Here is a 26,498-nt window from a genome sequence, read left to right as displayed (position 1 = left end):
TGATACTTATTCTGTAAGGCAACTTTTTCATCTCATTTGATCTTTGCTGGATGAGATGATCCTTGGGAAAAACAGGCATTCCACCAATCTTCTTGAATTGTAAGTCTCCAAAAGGGAGTAGGTAATAAATTCTGTCCCTTTAGTACTGTCCAGGCTAACTTAGGATGTAAGCACATACTTTTCTTTCAGAACACAATACTTTATGCTATTATTTTGCCTGTAGATACTAAGAACAAGATTATAGTACCATGTTTTTTTCTTAGCGTAGCTAGTATGGAGCGGGGGGGAAGAAGGGAAGAGAAGGAGTTTGGGGCAGTTCGAGCTGTTCATGTAAGTGTCATTTAAGAAATTTTGCTACCTAAAACTACTACTCATGGTTATATAAAGAGTTTCTCCTGTCTGAGGTTGAATGGTGTCAAAGACACTATCTCTGTTTTGGCATGTGGTATCACACAGCAGCTGAGGCTCTTTGGCTTGTGAGATTTTTCCAACTGAAGAGGGAGCACATGTTCCAGTAGGAATTTCAACACTGGTGTGTGTTTCCTCTGGGGGTGATGGGGATGTCATGTTGTGTCCGGAAGGCAATCTGGAATGCTGCCCTCACTGAGTTTCTTTGCAAGTCACAGTGAATGAAATCATCTGCTTTCTGTCAAAGGATCTTACGGGAAGGAAGAAGATTTTTGAGTAACAAAGTACTGTGTCATAAACTCATTGACAAAATCCTTGGTTTAGGAGCCTTTCTAAAAACCTTGTCTCTGAAGTAGTCTGTGATAGGTTAAAGAATACTTCCAGTGTAAAACTCTTCCAACATAACTGAGTTTGCTGACAGCTTTTAGTTTAGTGCATCTTCAAAACCTAAATAATATCACTCGTGAGAATTCCACTGGGTGTGATAAGCAAATAGGGTCATCTGTGTTTTGATTTAATTTGGAAATAAAAGAAATAAAAGAATTTGACAAGTTTCCTTAAGCATTTGACTTCGATTGTTAGGAAATAACCTGAGGACTGGTGAAGCTGGTATTTTCTGGTTTAGTGTAATTTATTACATTTTATGTTACTTTTACGCACGTTAGTTTTTGCAGAGTGTCTCAATGAGGTGGACTGGAAAACAGCTGTGGTGACAGACTTGACAAAAGCTTTTGTATGGCTGTATGCAGTGTTTGAGATGCCAAGCACGCAAACCCAAGATGCAGAGTCCTCACCCAGAAATGTGTGGAACTACAGCTGATCACAACTTGTTTTCTCTTCAGAAAAAAAGATTTGGTGATAGTGTCAGTACCATGATGACAGCCCAAAAACTGAATTACTGAAGAGAATGGGGATCAGGCAAAATTGGATGTAATGAAATGCGTGTTTTCCATAAAATCTCAGTTTTGAGTGGAAAACTTTAAACTAGCCCTATTAATAATCTCGGTCAAAGACAGACAAGATTAAGTGAGGAAGAAATTATTTGAAGAGGAAGTTGATTTAGTTCAGACTTAGTGCTGGCTGCTGGCTTTCATCAATTTATTACCATTTCAAGGTAGTATTGTCAATATTGCTGTTTTGAGGAGTGAAGAAGTGAAAAGGTGAGCGGCAGAGAAAGAAAGTGCATCAGAGAGTGTATGATAGTAAAATGCTAGTGGGACGACATGGATGGATAACGAGAGAACAAGGACTTTTCTGAAAGGTGTGTCAGCTTGCTGGTAGGAAAAGGGATGTAACCTGGATTGCTTGCTCTCCCAGGCAAAATTAAGGCAGAGGGAGTTTGGCAGGGCATTTCCCACGTGCTGGAAGTGTAAGGTAAATGGCCCATGTTGACCCTTTCTTTAGTAGTGTTGGTCCCTGCCCTCTCCTTTCTCCTTATTGTAATACTTCTTCTCTCATCAGGTAAATCTTTCCTTATGCTGAGACAGGGTGAAAAGCTGGGAATAGTTTTTCCGTCTGGGCTTCTTGCTCTGGAATTGCTCTGTTTGCTCAATTGCACACTCTCATGCTCCGGTGAATTATCTTCCTCTGTTTTTAGGTCACAGCTTGCTTTCTAGAGAAGGTAAAAGGAGGCATTTCCTAGTACAGAACAGAAGTTAATGGAAGTGGGGAATGAGAACTTCTACTGCTGGTTGCTGGGGGATCCTAATGGCCCTAACTGCTTGTCACCTATCCTTGCTCATTTTAGAAGCTAGATATTGTATCCTTCCCCTTGTCTCAAAGCTGTGTTCTCCCTCTTTTATGTACCGTGAACTGATTTATGTTTAGAGAGTCTTGGCTGCACAGAGTACCTCCGCTGGAAACAGTAGAGCTCAGGGAGAAGCTAGCAAAAGCTGTATTTGTTGTGATGCTTATGTGTAGCCTTACATTAGGAGTTCCCTGCTGTAACTGGCTCAGGAAGTATTGTTCATGCCAGCAGCAGCTTCAACTTTGCAGGTTACGTGTACGTCATCTGACTTTAGTCATCTGAAATTAGTCACATCTCCCCTACTTCCTCTAATTTTAATTCTCCCACCGTGCTTCCAAAACCTCGTGTTGTCTTCCCCATTCTACTATGAGACCCTTCTGCTCCAACCTGAGGTATACCCTTCTCTCTGTGCTCTCTACCTCCTTCACCTTCATACTACACACGTTCCCACATGTAGTCCAGGAGCTTATACCCTTAATCTCAATTTTTCCTACTCCACAGTTGCACATACCCACAGCCCTGACCTGAGAGCATGGTTCCTGCCTCAGGCTGGCACAGTGCCTGAAGCAAAGGTAAACCAACTGGCTTCACAGGATTGCAGCTGCCAACTTCCATTTTTGCATGAGGGTGTAGCAAGAGCAGTAGCAGCTCTAGACTTTTGCTTATGTGCAGGATCTAGCACGAGGCAAGACGTACTTTTTCTGTGATTCCCTAAAAAAATTTTATATGGAAGAGTCAGGAACAGCCTCCATTGTCTGTTATCAACATATCACTTTGGGGTGGTTTAGCTACCAGACTTTACCAAAGCATAGTTTGATAATCTTAAAAAATAACATTTTTCCTAGACCTGTCTTAAAATGAGCAGCAGAACTATCAGATTTCAAACTGATTTTAATTCTCTTTCTCTTTTCCTTTTTTTTTTTTTTCTTATGTGGGTGGGTTTGGTTTTCATGAAGGTGGAAAATTATTGAAATGTGTTTCAAATCATTGATGCAAGTACTATCATATTGGCCTGACACAGGGGATAGGCAATACTTCACCTTCCAAAGCTGCTAATGAATACCCAAAGACACACTAGGAGTCCATGTAGTTACACATGCAATTCATGCTCTGTAAAAGTTAACTGCTTGCAGTGATTCCCCACACAAGAAAACTTACCTGAGACTCTCTGGCTTTTGCTTGACTGCCTGTTAAATATCTTTGTTACTTTTAAAAATTAATTATTTTTTTTTCTTTTGTGATACTAAACGATAATTAAAACCAAGCATTATCCTTCTTGCATTCCTGCTAAGATGACTTAGCATCAGAATCAGAAGCTAATTCTTGTATGACTTGGGCTTTAGAAGTCGAGACATTAGATTTGTCAAAAGCTCTTAAAACTTAACTCTTCCCTCATAAATAATTGATGAGATTTTGATAAGGTATCAGTTCCTGGTTAAACGAGTCCTGTATTTTCAGAACCATTCAGTATCTAACAGCTCTCAGTACAGACAAATTATTGGATGGTGTTGCAGTCATTTTAACAATTGAGTCATGCAGTTGCTGGAATTCCACAACAGGTATTTAGTTCTCAAGCTATTAACAGGCAATGCCTGGAAATGAAACCAGCCTTCCCTTTTGTGTAGAATACTTTTTGAAAACAGTATATGCAAAACTTTCTGCTTTTTAGCTTAAACGTTAACTGTATATGTTATGAAAGGTAAATAGAATTATCTGTTGCTGTTTTACCTTCTAAAGCCAATGGTTTCTTCATATTTTTGCACTTTGTTGCTAAAATACATTTTTTTATTGAACAAAATGAGCAGATTGAGTAAGAAACCTTTTTTATATACCTGAAGAAAAATGATTTTTCCCTAACAAAGATGTGTGTGCATTAGACAATATGCAGAATGAACAATGCATTATTTTATTATATGTTCAAAACATGCATAGTTTCTAAAATTTCACAGGTTTTTTTAGTATCATTACACTACAGCTTAAAGGCATGATTTTTTTGCAGTATCATCAGTATATTAGAAACTGTGATAACTTGCATGTGGCAGAAGGAGTAACCTGAGTACAGACAATCCACTGGATTGTCTACCGAACATGACCAGGGTAGGCATAACCCTTTGTCTGTTGAGATACATCTGCAAATCGCAATGTACAGCTTGAATTAGTTATGAAGACCTGAGGAAAAACCCTGTTATTGCAATAATTATGACTGAAGAGAAACCATGAAGCTTCCATGAAGCTTGAAATCCCCTGTAAAAACAACAACAAAAAACCCAAACCCCAAAACTCTTCACTTATCTTGGGTCCTGTTTAACCAGTCAGTTCTTTCAGTTTTCCCCTGGACTCTTCCATGGTTAGGAAGCAGGAGGAGAGGTTCCTCTCAAGGTGATGCTGCTGCAGCTGCTACCGACACCCTGTTCTGCAAAAACATGCATTTGTGCTTCATGCAGGCACAGTGGGAAGTTCTGCTGCTTTCCCTGGCACTCTCCAGAATTACTTGTGATTTCAGCCGCTGCTAAAATCTGTGGCAAAATGCCAATCTAGTTTAAGTAAAACCAGGAATTCAGAAGCCATTGTTTCGCAGCCTCATACTCCTCCTTTTCATTTGGTTTAATGAAGTGTTTCTTTAGCCATGGAGAGCTGGACTGAAATGTCAGTGATATCCATTACTAGTGCTTGTACGTTATTCAGAGGGACTGATCCGTAGCAGCTTGAGCTGTATTAATGATTTCTATGGATGTGTGTGTAAAGTTTGTGAAAGATTAGATGGGTTGTTAGTTAACGTGAGGTTTTCTGTTTTTTTCCATTAGTGAAGGGTAATATATTTAGATCTCTTTATATGGAAGTGAATCCATGTTCTATTTACAGACATCCAATAAAGATTCATATTATGAAGAGAAAATTGGGTTCTGAGTAGCCAGAAAGATTTAATTAAAAAACACGATATAAAATTAACGCAGCCTATCTTCAGCTTCCTTGCAATCTGAATAGCTAGAAACAAGGGGCTCTGGCTGTTTGTGCAAGTGGATTCAGGGAATTAGTGTGTTCTGTGCGTTTTCCAAGTATCGACTGATTTGTTTTGGATTATGTGTCCATCTACTCTCACGAGAGCTGTTCCCATGCCTGAGGGCTATTAAGACTGGTTTATTTTTTTTTTTTCTCCCAACTTGCAATGCCCTTTGGGGACAAACATGCACTCACATATTAGTAGCATTGAGATTTTTTTCAAATTGGGCTTACCTCTAAGCACAGCAGTAAATTGAAACATTTGTAACCATTTCCAAGGGAAGTATATTCTCTTGGAATGCATATCATCTGGGGGGAGCTGGCAGCGGCCCTTCTCCTCCATACCAGGGGGGTGGTGGTGTCACAACTCCAGTTTTCTTGCTATTGGTATGTGAAAATACTGGGGTGACCGCATTTTTATTTGTTTTAGTTTAGGACCAGGTCTTCACTTTCCCTGTCAGAGTTTTCATCAATGCGACCTGTGTGAGAAATGCTTTCATCTCAGTTTTACTGTGTACTGAGGGGGCTACTTCCAACCTTTTTTTAGTAGAAGCACTGCACATCACACTTCTTGCAGGCCTGCATTCAAGGGGTTTTTTTCTTTCTTTTTTTTTCTGGTAGTGCTGGCTATGCCCACAGTTGCAACTTCCAAATACTATTTGCAAGGCTGTTTTTTTCTAGAAGCTTTTATTGCTTTGTTCACATTTAAAAACTGCGTGTCATTCTGTTTGACAACTCTTTAGTCTCTGCATGTCACCAAGTACTGTTTGAATGGTAAATGATGCTTCCAAGTGTAAGAGTTTCAAATTAATGAATAGTGTGAAGCAGCAGAATGATTTCTAATATGAATGAAAGTGTATCTTGTATTGTCAGGGAGTTATTACATAAGTAGCCTCAGTTGTGACCAGATGAGAAAGGAAGGGGAATAATTTGTTAGTGGTCTGTTCCCTGTTCAAAAATGAAACTTACCTCAGCCTAATGAATGAGTAATATCTTGGATACACCAGCTTCACTAGCTTTACCTCACTGATAAGCATGGATTACTCATGATTTGCTTTGTTTTAGGTAACGTTTAAAGCTGGTTGAATATATATTGACAGTGTGAAATTGATTTTCACTTCCACCCTCACCCCCCAAAGCAGAGCTGTCAGGTTGCGTGGTAATGTCAACTTTTCAGGAGAGCAGTACACTTTCATCTCAGGTTTGCTATCACCAGAGCCTGCTCTTCTGAAAATCTGTTGGTGAGCACGAAGGTTATGTGCTGTGCATGCTGATCACCCCTGAAAAATGGGGATTTTTGAGGTTTCTGAGTAGATCTGGTTCTAGTTATGAGTACACAGTGTGTATATCCTGTTAGGCACATTGATACAAGTCTGTGTAGGAGGTTGAATATATTTCAGGTAGCAATTAAAAGAATCTGACATCTTTGGCCTTATCATTTCTGTTTTTTTCTGGGATAGAGCTTTTCTTTTAGAACTTTGTCACCTCATTGCCTCACCTCACTTTTGTATTACAGCTATCATAAATCCTTTCAAATTGAATTACTGTCTTGATTTTAAACAAATGAAAGCATGTTTTAATGTTTATGAGTATGATTTGTTGAAGCAGACGACTGGCAGCAAGAAATGGAAGTTTTGGACTTAAGTTAGAGGAAGTTGGCAGACAATATGCTCCATTGCAGAACCGAAAGCTGCAGTAGAGGTAAATATCCATAGAAAAATGTAAATTGATTGTTTGCTACTCTTCCATTACATCAGTAAAGATTTAATCAGCTTCAGATGAGATTTTATGCATTGTAGTTTTATAGTAGTGGTTTAAGTAATCAGGCAGGGCTGAAAATGAGATTTTAAACCTTTGATGCTGTAAGATATTCCAGCCTTCCAGGCACAACATTTATTTATACCATCCAGACTTTGCTTTAGCTTTAATGAACAGTCGTGTTTGTGTATACCAGTTCAGCTTAAAGAAGAGAAACTCACAGAATTGTCCCGAACTGGAGGTGTACCTTCAATGGAAAAAACACTTCAGTCTCCATGGACTTCAGCTCAATCTTTGACTGAAAATCAAAGAAGGAATAAGATATTTATGTGAGGAACAGAAGTGTGTGGTATGGTGGTTATGAGATGTGACTAGGGATGAGGGTGTGGGAGAGAACAGCTCTGCTGCTCTCTGCCGAGTGCCATTTAGGACTGGAGCCTTTTGGTGACCTTTGGCAAATCACGTAAGCTGTCTGCACATTGTCTTCTGTGCAAAGAGAATATGCCTTCTTCACAGTAGTGTTTTGAGACCTAATTAAGATTTTCCAAGCAATTCCAGAACCTCAGATGAAAGGCATGCACAGAAAGCATTATAATTAACAGGAGCTTATCAGCTGAGCTTTACAGAATTAATAGATTCTTATATATATAAAACTGAATGCTTCTTTAGAAGCTTTTCACTACATCCCATCCCTAAAAAACATCATTTGTAGATACAATATATTAAGGTTAGTAAAGAGAAATGTTTATTTTCTTGTACTGGGATATTCTTCTGTGTGTGTATCAACTCACATGCCTTATTGTGTTAGGGATCTGGAGGTTTGGGAGTGTGTGCATTGCTCTAGGCTATATCCACATAAGGGAAAAAATTGATTAGACCATGTCTGCAGATACTTTCCCATTTCTCCTATAAACATATGAGTGTGTTAAAATTCTTTTCTGTTTTCCAAAGACAAAAAAATGCAGTTAAAAATTAATTGACTTGACTGCCTTTTCCTGTGCATTTTCCTTCTCTACGTTTGGCATATTCAAGTATTGCTACTACTGGAAGGAAAGATTGGATTGCTGATGACTTTTGAGGCCATTTTGCTTACTCCATTTATATGGCAAACATAGGAGTGACTGGACCTAAATTAGAGTCAGGAGGGCTGCATGACCTGTGTTGGAAGGAAGCTGTGGCTGGCTTGCATTGTACCAAGAGGCTATTGCCAGTACATGGTAGTTACAGTTACAAAAAAAAAAAAAAAAAAAAAAAAAAAGGCAAGTAACACAAGTAGTGGGTGCAGTACCGCTACCCCATAGTGCACACGAATGAGTACTGAATGTTCATGTAGGAAACGGTGAGCTCTTAGTTATATATGCACTTACTTTAATAACAGCACAAGGTCCCACTCCTGCTCTAGACAAGTATAGACTTTTACAGATTGGGGCCAATACTTGACTCTGATTAAGATTATTTATTACTTTTCTGGAATTTAAACCATAAAAATATTGCTTATGAAATGGATCTGATCTGCAAGTATATTCAGGGAATGTATAATGGCATTGTATTTAATGATCTGGGTGGTCTGCTGGGTGGGGCTGTTTTGTATTTGACTGTAAAATCTGTCACCAGGCGTTCTTTCACAGTAGTTTGCTGTCTGGTAGGAAATGTATGTCAAGCAGAATCAATATTATCATTCCTTTTGACTTGCCTCTGCTTTAAATCATAACTGGAAAATAGTATATATGGTGGGGCACTGAAACCATTTGTCACAATGCTTTTATTGTCTTGTTCAGCTCCAGTATAGCATTCATTTAGCTCTCTCATAGTGTGTTATTTCTGTTTGCAATAGAGCACAAGGGAATTCTTATTTAATTTCCTAGAAGAAGATTTTGGCAAAATTAGAAAGCAAGTAACTCATCTTTGCCATATTTTGGCTGGGGTTTTTTTTGTTTGTTTGGGGGTTTTTTGGATCAGCAAAATGGCAAATAACTGCAGAGACAGCACCAGATAATTTGGTTTCTAGATTAGGTGGTGTTATGAAGCAACAGGCAGTGATGGTCTAGTGTCGTCTGATGATTATGATGATGATGTTGTGATGATGCAGACGCAGGTATTTAATTGTATTACACTGTATTTATTGCGGAGCACTTGAAAGCCGTTATCTCTGTCCTGAATTTAGCACTTTGCTTGCAGACTTCAGGCACTCCTTAGCCTCTCTTTAATGCAGAAACTGTGCCTTGTTAAAGCACTATTGGCTTGCTTAAAAATCAGTAGAGAGATGTGGAAGGAAGAGGGCTAGTGTGACAGAATGGCATGCGCTAGCAGATCATTTCACAGGTTTGCAGTAAGGGCTAGTTGCGTGCCAGGATGGCAAATATGACTGATAATGAATGCCCTCTGTTTCTGAGGGTCAGCCTCAGCCAAAGTAGTGACAGACACTGGATCAACTGGTAGAGTTTTTTGGTAAGAGAGAATAAGGTACTACAGCATCTGGGATGCCGTTGTGCGCGTGGGTGGAAGTACCTGACTTTGGGGAGTCAGAGAGTAATTTATTTCCCCTCTTTTGCTTCTTTCCTTTCCTCTGTGCTCTGTACAAGTCATTCTGGCGTAATGATTTTGTTGTGCCCTGCAGCACAAGGTGAGACAGTTCAGTCCTTAGGAGAAGGAATTGGTTTCTCACAGAGAGACGGACTGAGAGACTAGCACTGTCAGAGTTAAGTTCTTGCTGTGGTTATGCTATGTCTGTCCTGCAGCTAGCTGTGTGAGCGCAGCATCAGGAGTAACGTTTGAAGTGGCTCCCGTCTGCCTTGCTTGGGTGGGTGCCAGTAGTGATGCAGCAGGGCTAAGAGAGATGTCAGCATCACTGGAGAAGCGGCTACGTCTGGGTACCCACGCTAAGAGGCAGCCCCCTCCAGCATCGCGCTGTTGGCAGGCTGAGCGTGTCTGCGCATGCGGCAATCCCACCTCCAGCAGCAATGTTAGCTGTACCCAGTGTTAAAGGTTGACAGATTTAACACTGACATGTTTTCAGGCTTGTTCTTGTGCCATTTGTTTTTCACAGAGAAGTTGATGTATAAAGGGATGGTTAGATTGAGAATAGCATTGGGGTACACAAACAAGCAAACCTTTACTTATTTAAGAATAAATGTGTGTTAATGGTTCTATACAGTTGCTTTGTGCAATTCAACTTGTTTGGATAAGAAGAAGTTTTTTTAAATTTAGTTTCTGGTAGGTTTTGATTGATATAATTAAACTCTCACCTGAATTTAAATTGTATTGATTAAGATTTTGCCAGCTGATATTTGTAACAGTTTTATTTATTTGTTTTACTGGCTAATGTAATTGAACGAGTACAAGCCCAAGGGTGAAAGCAGTCATCTCAGTAAAAATTGATTTATCTACCCTACAAGAGGATATGTATTTGTATTTTAATGGTGCAAAATTGATAGAGCTAAGATAAATCAATGTTCCAGTGTAGGTTAGGCCTCACTCAGTGGTAAGTACTATAACGTTTGAGAAATAGAAACAGCAAAGGAATATTTAACTTCTTCGAATAAATATTTTAACTTTTATGAAGCCTTTTTTTCTAATACTTTTCTTCTTGTCAGACACTTTTTGCATCCTTCGGAATATCTGAGATATCTTAAAGGTTACAAGTCTGTTTCAAGCACTTCTGGACTAGTATTAGTATGCTGTAATTGAAAGATAGCAGAAAATAAAATGCCCAGTAAAATACAGGAGATTTTTACCTTGACAGTGGTTAATGTTATTTTTAATGTTTCCTTTGTGCATTCAGTCAATCAGGACCTGTAAGCACATCCTTTGTAAGCAGTTCCACTGTGTGAAGTTGTGCACTTGGTCACTTTCCTTGTTGCTTGTATTTTTGTTTTTTATTTGTCTGATTTATTTTTAACTGGAGAACATTTATGGGAGTGGTAGAGAGTGGAATTATCTTTCACTCACACAATAGCATGCAAGAAAAGCATAAGACATTGAAAAATACTAGTATAAAATCATAAAAATGGGCCAGCAGTCTGATAGATTAAAGCTGTAATGAGGGGACTGTTATTGTTTTACTTGAAATGCATCAGATTTTAAGTCAATGATATCTTCCTAACTTAACAGCCCTTCTAATTAAGGGAGAAGTGTTGAATTGTAATCGCTTAGTGTCATGAAGTCAAAGAGCTTTTTATGGATGGGTAGAAGACTGTTGATTGTATGGGGAAATGGGCAATACGAATGGATGGCACGGAGCTGCTGGTAGGGAACAGCCGTAGATTGCAAATTGATGAAAAGCAAAGATTCATCGACTTAGAGGCTGCCTGGATACATTACTGTTAAATTACGGTGAGCGTAGTTGGGGCACGCATAAGACATTTTCCTTTTTAAAAATAAATGAAATAAAATATGTAGCAGTTGAGTTGGATTAATCAGTTGTGAACCATTTGTTTATTCAGTTTTGTTTTATAGAACTGCAAATAAGATGGGTACACATAGACAAATAAAGGTAAAACTAGCCTACTACACAGTGATTCATATAAAGCACCATTTTAATTCTAACTTGCAATTGGAAGATATCTTACACGTCAGATAACAGCTCATACTTTCTTTTTAATTGGTTGTGCACATAACTGATTCCGACTTTTGGCAGAGGAGTTGTTGGCTTTCTTTACCACAGACATGTGCCTATTACAGTACAGAAAAGTTCACAATTTGAAATACCAAAGGATTTAAGAGGCTTTTTTCTGTAAATTCTTATTCTTCCCTATTGAAAAAAAAGTGATAGAACTTCGCAGAGACTGTTGGAAATCCTGAAAATATGTAATGATATATCATTCATCTATTTTAACTTAACCTACAGAATTACATGAGTAAGGTAGTTCTCTTAAAATAAGCAGTATGGTTCAAATACCTATGGAAAAGTTATGAAACATTGCAAGAACCTTTACATAAACGTTAAGAACAGAAACTTTACATGCAAAATATGAAGCAGTATTTGCAACAGAATCCAGTAAAGCAACCCCCCTTCAAAACTCACTGTTCATCTGGCTGGACACAAAATTCGGAGAGAATTTTGTGTAAATGGGAACAGATATCCTAATTATACGTAGTAGGGAGTTATCTACGTGAGCAACTTCCATTGTAAATCACCATTTTTGACTGTGCTGTAGTGAATACTACCCCATGTAATCTGAAAGTTCAGATAGGCTACATCTGTGCAGCTGGTAATAGCTCTAGGCTTAAATCTGCAGCTGAACCTAAACACGTTGGTGATCTAAGCTACCTACGTGAGGTCTGGTCCTGTATTTGGAGCCTGCAGTGAGCCAGCTGACTTTCCAGGCAAGGAAACCCTGGGTGTCTGGTAGGGGATGCTCAGGTATTGCTGAGGTTTGCACCTTGCTCTGCGTACAGCATGGGCATAGTGTCTCTGCAGGCCAATTGCAATTACTCTGGCATTTTTGTAGTATGGCATTTGATCAGGGATGCTGCCAGCTGAAAAGTGTAGTCGCCTTTTTTTGATGTACAGTGCTTGTCATGCCCTGTTTCCTTCCAACAAATTTCTTGTATTGATAAAAACCCTAATCTAGTTCTGCAGGTAATTCCCTTTCCTTCTATTTTAAGACACTTTAAATGCATGTTTCATCTCATCACCCATGTAGCTAGAAGAGTCATGCTGACTGCCTCTTTGCATGTGGGTCAATTTATTCATGATCAGATGCTTTGAGCCAAGAAGTTTTGTCTTTAAAGTGTCAAGAATGCCATTCTTTGTATAATTTCCTGTCACTCCTATTTCCAGCCTTCATCAGGTCAATCATTTTGATAACTTGAAACTGCTCAGCTACAGTACTGGTGAAAATTTATGCTTAGGAATGTTCCTGTTTCTGCATGGCAAAACAACTTGTTAGCCTTCTATGCCTTTTAATTTCATTATTTTTTTTTTACATAAAGAAGTTCTTTTGTAGAGACTGGAAAAAAAGGAGCTTGAGTTTATAGCAGAGAAATTTTGGAAATATGATGAACCAGGAAGTTGCTAGACAGTTTTCTGGTTCTTTTAACAGTCAGACTATATTTCACATCACAGTTTACATTACAGATGATGTTAAATGGTAACATATGTATGGTAACATTCTTTGGATGAAATCCTAGCTCTTCTTAAGTCAGTGACAGAATTCACATTGATTTCAAAATCATTCTCATTGTCTGATTCATAACGTAAATTCTTTCCAAAATGGTATCCTTGGAAGAAATTGTAGCCTGCAAAAGCCAGGAATGCAATTTGTTACTGTTCTAGAGTCTTGTGGAGTCTAGGGGAAAGCAGTGAGTGAACAAGTGTTGTAAACTATCTTATACTGGGCAGTTCTGGCATGGATAGTTAAAGTTCACAAGACAGTTCTGAAAAGCTGGTTGTAGTTCTACAGCTCAGCTGTGGTTTTACAGCTCTTGTGATACAACATTTTTAAACAGTAACAACTATGAATTCATTGGTTTCTTTCTGTATTCTTAATGTATGGCAAATACAAGAGGTCAGAGAGAAATTTGGTTGACTTTAAAAAAGAAATCTGATGCAGCTTCATTTTTGATCCTCTTAAACCATGAAGTAATTGTATTGTAAATTATTTCATGCATTTTCTCTAAGCTCGTTCCGTGCAGCTTTGTAATTAGGTCTGTAAGGGCCAAATGCAGTCCAGATGAAATCACTTGCATTCCACCTGCCTGCTCTGAAGCAGACTTTGGACTATATATAATATGTGGGAGTAAGTGATAAGATCACAATGAATGGTTCCTCTGTTCAGTAATGATCACGGGGAATTCTAAGAATTCTAAAGAAAAGCATCTTCATTTTGGAAAGAATCTGTTTGTAGCTTTAGGAGATTTAGGTTGCAAGGAGATTATATACTGACTATGCAGACTACTGCCTGTATTTTTATAAGTAAAGTAAAAACCAAAAATGTTACTGTCAAGCTATTTCAAGTTCAAGTGGACAATTTCTCTCATCAAAATGATAGCAAATTTACTTTGAAAAGTATATAAGTACATAGACCTAGAAATATTAAAATATCATATAAGGGAAAAATATAATGTTTTGCAGTTGTCCTTTAGGTCATTTGCACTTTTTGTCTTTTATCACTTTTAGTTTTGCTTATTGTTTGCTTTTCTGGAGCTCTGCAAAAAGTCTTGAATCGTATTCCATGCAAGAGCTCCCCTGAATGCTCCTTCATTTCTAAATCTTGCTTTTATTCAGTTTTCCCATAGAATGGATTGACTGATGATTTTGTTCTTATTTTTGCAAATAATTATTTTTTAGCCTTACTATTTTTCCATGGGAAGCCTCATTGAAGTGCGTACAATCATAGGCTTAAATATATGCAAGATTAAAAGATCAAGGCCTTTCAGTATCGGAGTGCAACTTTATACAACTTCCAAGTAGTCTTTCTAGAAGTCCTAAGTGAAATTATTGTATAAGGCTTTGTTAAGTTATCTGTTCAGTGTGTTCTCATAGTTTCAGTACAGGATACTTTGGACCGATCTTTTTTTTTATAAGGTGACAGTTAGAAGTACTTGACAGTCTACTCTCTTTTTTTAATTTCTTTTTTAATTTTTTAAAATAATTTAATAACCTTACATGCCAACTGCAGTAGTGTTTTCATGATGTTTTCTTCTATATAAAACTTCATGGAAAACAGTAAGCAGCAATGATCCATGAAGTTTTTTGTGGCATTTTACTGGTAACCATTACAAAATGAAACAGGGTTAGCATAAAGTTTGAGTAAGATTGAATTCATACATTGAAACTGATTAGAACATTTAGGTGATGAATGACAATTCATCATTTTAATAGTGAAATTAAAATCTTTGCCAAAACTATCTTATTAAATGAAATGCAAATTTCAACTCTTTACATCATATAGTCCAGCCACTTGGATGAAGGTATATGTTTGGCTCTCTGCAAGTTTGCATATTTCCTTTATAAATTATACTTCTTTGTTTCTTTAGTATTATAATCTATTCATATCTCTCAATACTTCAGACTGAAAATGTCATCATAGTTTAGTTTTTATTGTTGTTACTGGAAATGTTTAACTTAATGTTCTTAAGAATGGAGCTTTTTTACTCCAGTCGTATATTAAATGTCTGTATATGTTTTTATTCAGTTCTAAACAGGATCATTTGACCATAGTGACATCATGTATATTTGTGTGTGTTCATGAACTCTTACTTGAATAAGAAGCTCCCAGTGCTGAAACCATTACCATTCAAATGACGTGAAAATATTCAAAGCTCATTAGTAAGTTCCAAAAGGAATGCTTTTTAAAATGGGAAACATAGCAGAAAGTTTAGTGAGATCCATGAGTACTGTGTTGTTACAGATGCATCTTGTACTAGCTGGCTTTAAATGAAAATATAAATAGGACAGCATTATGTGCTCATATGTGCACAAGTGTGAATACTTCTGGGACTGATGATGCATCAGCGGTTGGGCCAGCAGCAAACTTGAGTTGACTTCAGTAGAAGAAATACTGTTGTGAATAAATCACCACCACAGTGGTTTCCAGTCTCTCCGAGCCTCTTTCACATGAATACATCTAGAAATGTATATACCCAGACTCTCCAGGAGTCCAGAATAGACAGCTTTGTTGGAATCTTCTGGAATTTCCTTAAGAAATCAATGTTTTGTTGTATTAGGAGGGTCTTGTCTTCTTCTAGTGGTGGTTATCAGTTGGATTGCTCTTTTCAAAAACTCTGCTGATTGAGACTTAGCAACATTGACAGGCCTGCAGAGGGGTTTTCCCTGTCCCCAACCAAGGCATAGGAATTGAAAACAAACTTTGTCACAGTTGTTCATATTTGGTGTGAGATTTTTCCAGGAGCCCTCACGTAATTCCTTGTGCTGTTTTGCCAGGGGGACCTGTAACACATGTTTGTTCATCCATGGGGACGGCAGTGGTGAAAACTACTGTTAACAGAGATGGCATGGTCTTCTGGGGGAGCAAGGTCCTGCCGCAGAGCACAGGGGCTGACATTTGAGGTCCATTTTTAAGTGACCCCCATGGACCAACTGTCCAGGCAGCGTCAGTGCCCCAGCCTTGTCTCAAAAGGAATAATGATTGCATGTAAACAAACTATGATTCTCATATACTTAATCTTGCTGCTCCTGATCAAAATAATAGCTCCCCTGTTATTTCTGGTTGAAATGGTAATGAATATGTAATTACTACAGATTCCATTTCAAGACTGAATATACATTACACAGTTGAAATCAGTGGCCCTACTTGTGTATGTAAGCGAAGTGTATGTCCAGGTGTTATACTGGATTAACCCATAGTGCACATGACACGCAGAATTTAATTTGTTCAGGTTAAGAGAGAAGAATTAGAGAAAGGAAAAAATAAGGTGGTGATAGGCTTCATTATTCGATGGTAAAATAAAAACTTAGAGAAGAATATCATTGCCTTAAAGGATGTAGCAGACAGTTGAAAATCTAAAATCTTGGTTTAGAGAATGTTTCTGTACCTTTGTGAGCAATTACTGAATAAACTTAAATTACTTGACACTTTCTGTATTACAGCTTACTTGCAGGTAACTCCACAGCATGTTATACTAGATAGCTGATCACAGATGGCATTGCTGTGGCATACATGTCATTTGCCCTGGGAAACTAGGTCTTATATGGACTACTAATTACGGAAGGTACCTTGTTCACTTGTCAATGTGCTAGCCACAAGGAAGTCAGCATATGGCCTTACTGTGAAACATTAGTTAGGTGCTACTGGGGAATAAAAATCAGGATATGACCGCATTGAAGTGAGGCTTTGACAATTAGTTCATGTTTCAGATCATTTGAGTTCAGAACAATGGAGTCCCTGTTGAACAAGTGGTTGCAGAGTTGCTGTCCTGTACTGAAGAAATTGGCATAATTTGTAAAATGCATATGCTAACAAGAGCAAAGGCAGTGTTCTGGTAAGAGTTTCTGTTCAGGCATTATAAATATTAACCTAATTTGTGGGTTTTGTTGGCTTTTCATTGGGTTTTTTTTGGTTCTGTTCTTTTTTTAAAAAAACAACTTTTGTCATTGCACTGTACAGCCAGTGTCTAGAAATGAATAAATAGCATTATGTAAATATAAAAGTGGACCTAAAACTGAAGGTTTAAAGACACACCATTGTTGAAATTTTTCTGGTCAAAAATAACTCAAATCTGGCCTGTGTAAATGATATGTGGGAAATTAACATAGTCGTTTAATTTAATCACTTGGAGACAAACCACAAGCAAAGAGTGAATAGAAAAATTAAAGATAGTATTCCATTGGAAAAATAAAAATAGTTACTCTGTCACTTCTTTATTTTTCACATAAGAAAGAATAGCATTTCTTTCAATGTTTCTTCTATAAGAAAGTCTTCCTTTATTTCCTTAGCAAAATAAGAAATAACACTAAGTAGTGTATATATAGTAGTCATGATAGATTCTCTGTTTCCATCAGCATGAGCCGAGAATGGACACTTACAGCTCTCCAAAATACTTTATTATGCTCCAAGCAAGTTATAATGAGAGTCACTGTATTATTTTTTCATTCAAATCAGCAGTGAAAGAAGGATATGTAGGAGAAAAACTGTTTTATTCTGAGTTTTGAAGAAAAAGGAAGTAAAATAGACAAATAATAAATGTAAAATATGCTGCTTATTTTATTGAGATTATATTATTTTGCTGTGACTTTATTATGTTGTCACAACCTTTTTATACTGTCAAACTGTCACCATCTAAAAAACTTCATAAATCATTTTGCAGCCACACTGAGGCCACCTTTTACTATTTTCAGGTTTAATCCTTAAGAATACAAAGTGAAAGTTTTGGGGATCATCATTTGGTATTTCTCCTTAATTTTTTTCTTTACAGTCCTTCACAGAATTGTGCTACTCAGAGCATCCAGATCATCAGCAAGTTTTTACAATAAATTTTACAATGAATTTTTACAATAAATTTTTACAAGTCTTTATTTTCACTGGTTCCAGACTGGCTAGGGTTTAGCACTTAATTTCTATTCCATGTGTGTATTTTCTGCCTTTGAGCACAAAATTTGGGTCCTTTTGCAAGAAATCCCCACCTGTTTTGCTACTTCACCACTTCTCTTTGCCTGGCACTCTGGGAGGGATGTCCCTTGAACGCTGCTGTACTGGGGAAGCATGGAAAAGGTCTGAGGACCTCACTACTGGCACCTTCTGAGTGTGGAGAAGGGAGTGCACAGTCCAGTTTTAATCCTCCAATGTTGGCTGACCATTTTGGCACAATGGTTTCAGTGTGGCTGCTAGGCAGGGGCAGTTTTGTATCACTCCTGAGTCAGTGGTGAAGGAATCAGTGATGCCTCTAGTAACAAACAATGGGTTTCATCAAGCTGAATGAAGCAGTCGCTGCTGTGATCAAAGTATTTTCTTAGCTTTTTCTCTCTGTTCCTGCCACAGCCTGTCTTACAGAAGGTTCTTGTTTACTCTCTGTGGCAACTGTGGGCTTCTGTTTGACCTGTCTGCTAATCTTTGTAATTGGGGTGTGGGTATGTGTTGATATTTTTCTTAAAATAGCCTTGTGGTTTTGGAGGTCTTTCTTATTTTACATTTTAAATCTTCTAAAGTGAACAGAGAAAATAATATAAAAGATTGAGTACAGTGCTGCAGGAAAGAGGAGTGATGTGTAACTATCATTTCAAGACAGAATGAGTTCCCATGAGCTCCTAAGACTTAAGGCTACAGAACAAACTTTTTGCTGGATATTTTGAGTAGGCATATAGATTTAAAACTTGAGTCTTTGTGAAGAGGGATGTGAGGGATTTTAGTGCCAAAAACATATACAAGAACATCCCCAGAATCCAAGGAACTTCCATGGAAGAGAGGGATGCGGCCTTGGGCCCACAGGATTAGTGTTGTGCCAGTCTCTGCAGCAAGTAGCTGTAGGAGGAAACATAAGCGTCTCTATCTGCTGTGGGCTTATGCAATTTAAATTCCTTCAGTGAAGCAGTGATCTTCAAACCGGGTTTGCTCAGATAACACTGGTAGCAGACGGTTGGGCAAATTACTTTGCTGGAACTCCCAGTAACAACTGTCTGCATACAGGTGCTTACCGTGTTCAGGTGAGAAGGCTGCATATGGGCAGATACCTTGAGGCTGCAGCGAAAATCAGTGTGACAGGAGACCAAGCTAAAAGCAGAGCTTTTCCTCTATTCAGGAAGAGGCATCTGTCTGTACCCTTCAAAAGTAATTTCCTTTACCCCAGTTGTAGAACCTCTCCTGTAGTTTATTGGCATCAGTGCAAGTATCCCCATTGACAAATGTGAATCCAGGATTTCTCGCTAGGGATATAATGGTGGACAGGTCATTGGTTGCAATACATATGTACACCAGAACTAACAGAAAGATGCCTGAGTCAAAAGAGAAGCAGCAAGTGCATAGTCCAGCAAATAGTTAAGAATTTTTAGTTCTCCATTTTCCATTTATTGCTCTAGATGTGGCACATTACTGTATGCTGATTCTTAAAATCTCATCATTTTTGAATAATCTCTTTCTTCCCCACATCCATTTAGACATGATTTTTACTGCTCCTGTTATGACCCTCTGTAGAAGTCAATGTTCCTTACAATTGTAAAGCAGCTTGAAATCACAGCCTTTAAATCCTTTAAAACATTAATCCCTAGTTCCAGCATTTTGTAAAATGCCAACTGCTGTTAGCATGCTGCAGTTAAAGCACACATAAGGCAGTGCTGAAGAAAAAGATGAATGTGTCTGACCTGCATGAAACAGAAGTGTGAAGGTGCAGGTCCATGTTGTATTGCCCTGGGTATAAAGCTTTTTTAGCAGTTCCCTGTCCCAACTTAATTTGCTCTTTCTCCTTATTAAACTGTAATTTACTATGCCCTCAGCTGTGCTCATGTATCTGTTTGTCAATCCAAACCTTAACCCTCATCAGTGAACTGAGTATAGAAAATAAGAAAAAAGAAAGAAGGAAAGAGGTAGGATTTGGTTGGGTTTTTTCCCTCCTAAAATAATTTTAGTCTCACAGCTGCACAGACGCAACCACGTGAGTAGGACAGCAGCAAACTGCCAGTTTACTTAGTTATGCACAAAAGGTGGTGGGAACTTCGTAAAATGTCTTTGCTACTGGGAAATTGTAGTGGTCAGCTTAGATTGCACCTGGTGAAGCAGTCTCCCTAAAATAAGTACCAGTGTTCCTTGTGTAATTCCTGTGTTCCTTGTATAATTCATGTATATGTTTTGGAGAGCCTTCAGAGGAAGCTCACAGCTGCCTAATGCAGGTGTTTGAACTTGGATGGACAAACCCCCCACTTTCCCTACTTGCTTGCTATGGGGTTTTTAGGAACTTCTCTAAGAACGTGGCTTCTACTAGGGTGTCAAAATTAGGCAGATTTGATCAACTTGATCTGGCCAGGAATACTTTGCTGTCATAAAAGCTCTCAAGGCCACTTTTCTTCAAGAAAAGAAAACAGCACTGCCGTTCCCCCCTCCCTCCTTCCTGTATCCCCATCCAGCATTGTTGTTGTGAATGCTGGCCTTCTTATTAATCTTCCAAATGGCCTAGTGGTCCTTGTATTATGGCAGAAGTTACTGCTCTGCCTGGAATTCTACTGCAGTGCTTCCAGTCACAAATTTTTTGCTTCAGCAACAATAAAATATTTCAACTTTTAGCATACTGTACAGCTGACTAGCTACACTGAGGACCAGAAAGATTTTGTATTGTTGGCTTTGGCAGTTGTTAGATCTAAACATTGCTCCGTTATTGTTTATTGTGTTCTCGTATAGCAATTGAATGTTTGAGTTTTTAGAAACAAATAGAAAGTGTTTGCTATTCCCTCCCTTCTGGGTTACTTTTCCTGGTCATATACTAGCAGTGCCATTCACGTTTGAATAGGTTGTTAGCTGTGTGTCTAACCCCTTTGTTGTTGTCTCTTTATTGATCAAGCCTTCAGGAGCAAGGTTCACTGAGTATAGCGAGAGATGCAGAGGCTCTGCAGTGGGAAGCAGGACATCTCAGCAGCAGCTGTGCATTTGCTCACCATAGATTTTCTTCGTGGCTTCAGCTTTAGGTTAGAGGTACACAAGTAGAAGTGAAGCAAGGGTCTGTGTCTATCTGTTGTCACTGTTACAGCAATGGTGAAAAGGGATTGTCAGTGCTTGTCAGTGTGGTTGGTAGCTGGGGCGGCAATCTGTGCTCAGGTTGAAGTGAGGATGGATTCTGTCCTGTCTGATTCCTTCTGTTATTCAGCCTCTATGCTGGTAGCAGTGAGGAACGGTGTCTGGCAGCGGCAGTTTTCTTTCGTGTGTTGAACTAGATTGTTAGTGGCATTTGTGCCTTTGCTGTGATGCTAATTTGAAAAAAGATAACGTGTAAAAGTGTTTTAAATAATACCATGTTGTAATTTACTCTAGCTATACATTACTGTTAAGTAGCAGACAATTAGCATGTATGTCAGCAGTCTGAAGGGCCCAAGAATAGTTCGGTGGTTTCCACTGGGTCTGGAAATTACTTAGTTGAGTACTGGCATGCATAGTATAATCAGCAGGTTTCAGTATGGTGATTTATAAATTACACAACAAGATGTAAGGCTCAGCTTCACAAAAAATAAGAGAAATGGATCGCTTGATGTACAGCAGGCCAGCTGTGTGATTGTGGACCCATTTATGTAATTACAAACTGAAACTCACCCTGTACTTCAAGGCTGTTATTGTTGATAAAATTAATCGTATACTTTAATTTATTATCCTGTAGCTATGCACATAATTCCCATTTGACAGCCCATTTGATAGCTTGTTTAAATAGGCCCCAGACTGCAATTAGCACCCTGTGATATAGTTAGGCCTCAGTGCCACCTCTTATGAATTGTTAGTAAATATTGCCAATCAGGTGCTTATATATAAAATATTTGTTTCTTTTTTACCTTGAGAGAAGCAAGATTTGTAGGAGCAGATGATATCTTTTATTAGGCTAACTGATGAGACCAGCAAACAAGCTTTTGGACACAGGCTCTTTTCCCGATCTCCGAAAAATAGCTGTGATAATGCCGATTGATCATTTGTGTGTTCTATCCTCCAAAAAGATTTGTGGCAATGGTGGTTGCAGCTCTTCTTTACTTGAAAAAGGCTGACTGGACATTACTTGTAAAGTTGGAGGAGTGCTGGGGTTTCCTCATGGAAATAGAGATTAAAGATTATATAAAATTTTCCTTTTGTTGCTTCTTCTCACGGGAGTGTTACTGGGATCTTTCTTCAGTGAACAAGGATAGAAGCAATTCTGTTTCTATGCCTTAGTTTCTTATAAGCGTGAACTTGCTTCTTTCGGAGAACGTTTGAAGAAGAATCAGATGTCAAAATCTGTCCTAGGGATGGTTGTTAGATCCCTGACAAATAAAGCTGTTCTTACACTTGACAAGCTCCACTGTATGTTGCCTAATACAGGAATCCATTTTATGCAGGACCAGGGTTTATGTAAACTCAGAAAATAGCACAAAATTCTCATCTGTGCTTCGGTGAAAAATTTCAGATGGTATTAGCATGTAGTGTAGACTGAAGAGCATGAAGGTGAACGACCCCTCAATATGGTTGTTAAATCGGGTCAAGTTTGTGTTTGCTTAGTGCTTGGCTGATCTTGGCACTTGGTTGACAGCAAGCTGGCTGGGATTTAACCTGCATTAGGCATGGGCAATGTTTGCTTATCTAAGGGCAGGAAAAAGAAGTGATGGGTCGTTTCAGCTCCTTCTGCTACCATGGTATGGCTGTCATACTCATATCAAACTCTGCTCTTGTGGATTGTGTTTCATGACTTAACATGAAGGTAGGCTTTTATGCCTTCATTTTCAGAATTGCTACTTTAACTAGTCACCTTAAAGGTTAGTTTTTTCTCTTATCTCACAGCTCCATCTACTGTTGGTGCACTTGGTTATAGTCAGTCTCCATCTTCAGTTTTCTCTTAAACTCACACACAGAGCTAAAAGCCGTTTTCACCTTTCATGTACTCTTCCTGTTCGGTACCTCCTTTGTCCTCCTTGGTCTCCCCCAAATTCCTCTGCTACGTCCCTCTTGCCCTTGATTTATTTCAAGTGCTGTGAGCACCACCATGACACTTCTCTGACTATTTTAGGTGTTACTCAGATCTCTCTAGGTCACAGACTGAAGACTGTTGCGTGAGGGGATTGCATGTCAGATGCTTAACATCTGTTGGAAAAAGCTGCTTATCTGTGCACACATGTAATTGTTTCCCCAAATTCTTACTATGTCACATTCCTGTTACTGTAGCAAACTTGCCTTGATAAATGCAGTCTTACTTCACTCATACCAATTTGAAATGATTCCACAGTTTTTAGCCTGCTCCTTTGATGGTGTCATTGCCCCGTTTGCTTCTCCCTCTCCTGGCTTCTTGTACATCAAACATCAACTGCCCTTTTGTACTTTCAAGGCTCTTCACCATGATTCCCAGTGGCTGTCACCTCTGCTCTGTTTCTCTCAGTAATAAGAAATGTACTCTCACCCCTGATCAGTCCAGGACTCAAGCCTTCGTTGTTCATTTTTCCCATTCTCAACTCAAGACCTTTATACTCTAATTCTTGCGGCTTCTTGCAGCAAAAGATGCCACCATAACATCTGACAAGCTGCCTCGTTATCCTTCTTCAGTTCCTCATATAAAGTCTCTTCTATAAACAAACCACTGTTTTGAGACTCTTGTGTAGAAAGTATTATCTCGTTATTTCCAAGGCCCCTCACACCCCTCCAGTTTAGCTATGTGTATCTCTGGCAACTTTTCCCATGAGCTGTTTGGGACACAAAATAACTTTGGTTCTGTTTTGGTACAATGCCAGACAAAATAGCGTGTGGCCTATGACTGCAACTCTGAGGTGGTGTGGAAATAGGGATGATACTAACATGCCCTTGCTGAACATTTTAGTTGCAATAACTTGTGGGTGAAACCCTGCCATGTGGCAGGCAGGATGCTTAGAAACCTTAGGAATGGATGTGCAGGAGGATCATTGTCCTCATATTTTGTAATGCTCATGCTCTACTCCTGTGTTACTAGTCCTGTGTTACTGGAGCTTGTCCGTTACTCATTCTGAAGTGAAATCTTCCCAACTTTATGTTGCTCATCTAAGGAAGACATGAAATACAAACAATTAAAATCATCTAGCATTTATTCTGGGAAGATATAAATGTGGCAGCACTGTTCAGCTGCTCCTTTGTGATGATTATTAATCATTCAGGATGCTTTATGAATGTTAAAAACTGTCCTGGCGTGGTGCAGTGGGGAACGGCATGCTTCATCCAGAGCTTCCAGTGCTACCAGCCACAACTTATCTTTTTCTATGCAAGGTTATATAGCAAAACGTTTCCCATGAAAGATTTAACAGTGACATAACCAAATCCTGTTCTGAAGTGTTCATCTTGACACTGTACTTTTGTGGACTATGGGAGGGGTGTTTTTGCCAATGGTGAGATCTAACAGATAACACCAGGTTTTATACTGATCATCTTGTTTTATTGCTTCACAGAAGGAAGAGTTTCCCAGCACATCAGTCTAATTAGACCACTGTTTATCCATCCAGTCCAGAACTGCTTTGTAAGTTCCTTGCTCATCAACTAGAAATTACAGTTGAGTAGAATTTGCAAATGTGGTGCTAATGGATTCTCTCCCTCTCTCAATATATCAGTTTAAACTTTCAGTCCACTATTGTATGACTCTGAATCAATTGTGTGTGGGGGGTACATATATCTATATATAGGTATATGACTTGGCTTCACATATATTATCCTGTAATTAGTAAAATGAAACTGATTAAGAGTATCAGAGAACAAAGAGGCTGTTACTTTGGCTAGGTCTTATGTGTTTTACAGTGGTATTGGCTTATAATATTTTAAAATCTCAGCCTCCCACCATCTTTCTCTGGTATCTGTGGAGAGGTCAGACTGTGAACCTCATTAGGAGCCAGTTTTGTTCTTAAAGAACAAAGGAAGACACACACATACACACACGCTCTTTTTTAGTTTTGTGGTGTAATCGCTGCTGGAGTAGCATGTGTATTAGAGAGACACGAACAACTCCCTGATGTTGGAAGGAAGGGTCAGGGAGCTGGTAGTGTCACTGAAATCTCTGTAACCTGATCCAATAGCTTAAGATAGCCAAGACCCAAAAGAGACAGCTTTATTAATTGAGGAGGCAGCTTGGGGAACAGTGGGGAGCAACTGTAGCGTGTGGGGCATGGGTTGTTGCCACTGGAAAACTGGTGACTGGTAAATTCAGAGATCGCTATTAGTAGCATTATTTCCACAACAAGAGCCTGCTCATTTTGTGAGGGAATAGTCAGGGGTCATGACGTGTAGATGACCGGCTTGTGAAGAGGAGCTTCATGAAGTAGCAGGTAGAAATACACTTCTGTACAGCAGGGCTGCCTAGGCAGCTATTAGGATTCCAGAAGCACTCCCAAATTGCAGCTTAACAAAACCATAACACAGCTTTTGCACTTGCCTAGCTCTTGTTTGGTTCGTACTAACCTCAGTAATTGTCATGACAAAACCAAGCCAACAAAAAGATCAGCCAAATGTTCCATCTAGTTCTTGCTCTTGCTAAATGGCAGACATCTTAATGATTGAATTTTGAACTCTGTTGCCATGGATGGGTGTCACGCAACACTGGCAACAGATGAAACTGCTAAGGTGCGAAGCCTGCAGACTAATAAGAAATATTGGATCAGTGGCCTACATTTAGAAGTACTTTTTTTCATTCAGAAAATCCAAGATTTCAAGCCCAAAGGAAAGTAACTATTCCTCCAGACCTTGTGGTGCACCTGAATGTCTTGCTCCTTAATGCATATCTGTGTGTTATGGGAGCCCATTGCTATGGTCTCTAATTAATCTATTAAATCCTCCTGGAGAAATTAGGATGAGGTTCAGTGACAAACTGCGTAACAATCACTACAGAGTGGCCAGTCTGCTTGAATGCTCTCATCTGCTGGACCCTGTGTCACCAGGGGCTCTGGATCACCCAAGTGAATCTCATAGTGGGCTATGGAGAATGTTTCAGTCTTTTTCTCTGCAGTCAGTACTGTGCAGAAAAGTCTACACGTACCCAGCAGTAAGGGAAGAGGGAGTACTACCTGGTACAGGCATTACCTGGAATTGCCTTTTTCACCCATAAAATAGGTTCAGTTCCAAGCCAAACAAATCAACATTCTTTCATTTCATATTCCCAGCTCCATGTTCTCCATAGATATACTGGGGTATTGCTCTATTTTGGTTTTCCCCTTTGCCATTGCACATGATTCATGTGTCACTGATAATGCTTAAACTGAATCTGTTTCTACTATTAAAGCTTAAATCGGTGACTAGAACAGTTGAAAAATGTTACCATTTTCCTGGAAATACAGCTAGTGCTAGGCAGCGCTTACTAATACAAACTTGAGAAATTGTAGGTGGATGTTGTATTCTCAAGGGGTGAAATAGTTGACAATAGCATGGCAACTGACAAACAACGACAGAAGTCTTTTTTGGCATTCCTATGGGGCCAAAGAGAATACACGCTGTTCAGAAATCAAGTGGATAATGAAGTATTTGGCTAT

General features: G+C 38.9%; 1 protein-coding gene across 3 annotated transcripts in view; it reads left to right on the top strand.

The window, feature by feature from the left end:
* PLCB4 (phospholipase C beta 4) overlaps positions 1 to 26,498 on the top strand; it is a 214,694-nt gene that overhangs the window by 54,959 nt on the left and 133,237 nt on the right. For 2 of the 3 annotated variants that reach the window (XM_072857453.1, XM_072857451.1), the window contains exon 3: positions 24,435 to 24,502. The exons of the other annotated variant lie outside the window; for it this stretch is intronic. The gene's annotated coding sequence lies outside the window, so the exon portion shown is untranslated. The remainder of the gene's footprint in view (positions 1 to 24,434; positions 24,503 to 26,498) is intronic. 3 annotated transcript variants of the gene reach the window in all.

Source organism: Ciconia boyciana, chromosome 3 (genome assembly GCF_034638445.1).
Source record: "Ciconia boyciana chromosome 3, ASM3463844v1, whole genome shotgun sequence".
Lineage (NCBI taxonomy): Eukaryota > Metazoa > Chordata > Aves > Ciconiiformes > Ciconiidae > Ciconia > Ciconia boyciana.
Note: the sequence above shows the minus strand (reverse complement) of the source record. Positions and strands in the feature narration are given on the sequence as shown.